The following is a 1,957-nucleotide window of genomic DNA, read 5'->3' on the forward strand; positions in this document are numbered from 1 at the left end:
CCGAGGCGAGGAATATTTACGCTGCATGCGCGTGCGTGGCTCACCTTCTCTTTTTTCCGTGTGTGAAAAAAAGACCCTTCTCTTTTTCTCCCTCATTATAAAGAAAAACTAACGCCTCTACCCCGGTCGGCATCGCTCCACTGCATTGGGACGGGGACGGGGACGGGGACGACGACGTTGCTGTGCATACACGACACGTGTCCCGTGCGGATCCAGAGCATGTGTTTCACGGCCGTGCTCGATCGTCTATATTTGTGGTTCGTTCGATTCGAGCTGCCGGTCGGTGTTGCGTCCGTCGCCATCCTCGAGCTGTCGTGCTCGTCTCTACCGCACGCACCACTCCTTCCTCTAGCCACCGTGCCGGTCCTGTTGACGTATAATGTGTTGCCTAGTCTCTTTTATCAGATCGGTCTTTTGGTTGCATTGGCTAGAGCATACACTTCTACATGGTATCAGAGCCAAGAGGTCTCGAGTTCAAGACCCGACTGACTCAATTAAATTGCAGTCCACTTTCGGTCCACGTTTAGGCCTGAGAGTATCTTCCATGGCTTTTCTTCAGCTCGATTCACGTGGAGAACCGCCACCTTCGCCTCCGGCGCTGCCCATCATCGGCAACCTGCACCAGCTTGGCCGGGGCCGGCACCACCGGAGGCTGCAAGCTCTCGCGCGGAGCTACGGCCCGCTCTTCCTCCTCCGCCTCGGCTCCGTGCTCAAAACCCAGGACCAAGCTCATCATCAGCCTGACCAACACCGTCATCTCCAAGGCCGCGTTCGGGAACAGGCGAGGATCAGTAGGACGGCGGCTGAGCTCGACAGTGTCATCGAGAAGACGCTCGTGGAGCATGAGGGGAGCCGAGGAAACGACGGTGACGTTCATGACCTCCTGGACGGCCTGCTCTCGAACTTCAAGGATGGTGATCAGGGGTTTAGGCTGGACCAGACTGATGTCAAGGCAGTCATCTTGGTAATTCGATCAAGAACCATGACCTAGCTAGTAGTCTCCTAGTATAACTTCGCACCACTAGCAAAGTACCAGTAGCTAACGTGTTAATACGAATTATCCATTTTCATACTGCAGGACATGTTCATAGGAGGCACAGACACGATCTATAAGGCCTTAGAATGGACGATGGCGGAGCTTGTTAAGAATCCAAGAGAAATGGAGAAGATGCAAGCAGAGGCGAGACAGGTTGCTGCCGGCACAAAGGGAGGAGTCCTTGAGGAGGACCTGGAGAAGATGAGCTTCCTCGAGGCTGCCATGAAAGAGGCACTACGCCTACATCCGCCCACACCCCTCTTCCCGCACGAGTCGATCCAGAACACCCGGCTGCACGGCTATGACATCCTAGCCAAGACCCGGGTCATGATCAATGCATGGGCGATCGGAAGGGATGGTGAGTCATGGGAGGAGGCCGATGAGTTCCGCCATAGAGGTTCATCGACAGGGCCTGAGGGCCATGGACTACAGCGGCAAGGACCCCCGGTTCATACCGTTCGACGGAGGGAGGAGGGGATGCCCTGGTATCGCTTTGGGATGCGGCTGCCGGAGCTCACACTAGCTAACATGATGTACCATTTCGATTGGGTGTTGCCGGAGGGCCAGGACCCAGAGTCATTTGAGGTCGACGAGTCCAATGGCTTTGCGCCTGCGCTTAAGTACCCTTTGATCCTTGTCGTAAAAGCTGTGTAAGCATGCATGATGGCGATGATGAATGCCACAGATTTTACCATCATACAACTTTGAAGACTATAAAGACACGAGTTTGCTAGTTTATGCCACCTAAATATGTGTAATAGAATAGCCCTACATCTTAGTATTAATGCGTTGATACGAGGTTATAAAGTACAATATCTAGATTGGATCTATAAACTAGGTCTTGAGGTGTTCGACTGTTCACAAAAAGGCCTGAGTTTCCAGCAAACGTTTTGAGTCCTTACATATAGACATCATATTAGT

General features: G+C 52.8%; 1 pseudogene; it reads left to right on the forward strand.

Annotated features, from left to right (window-relative positions):
• Positions 1-219: 219 nt before the first annotated feature.
• LOC123399480 lies at positions 220-1,690 on the forward strand (annotated as a pseudogene).
• The last annotated feature ends 267 nt before the right edge of the window (positions 1,691-1,957 follow it).

The sequence above is a fragment of the Hordeum vulgare genome, chromosome 1H (genome assembly GCF_904849725.1).
Source record: "Hordeum vulgare subsp. vulgare chromosome 1H, MorexV3_pseudomolecules_assembly, whole genome shotgun sequence".
In the NCBI taxonomy this organism is placed as follows: domain Eukaryota; kingdom Viridiplantae; phylum Streptophyta; class Magnoliopsida; order Poales; family Poaceae; genus Hordeum; species Hordeum vulgare.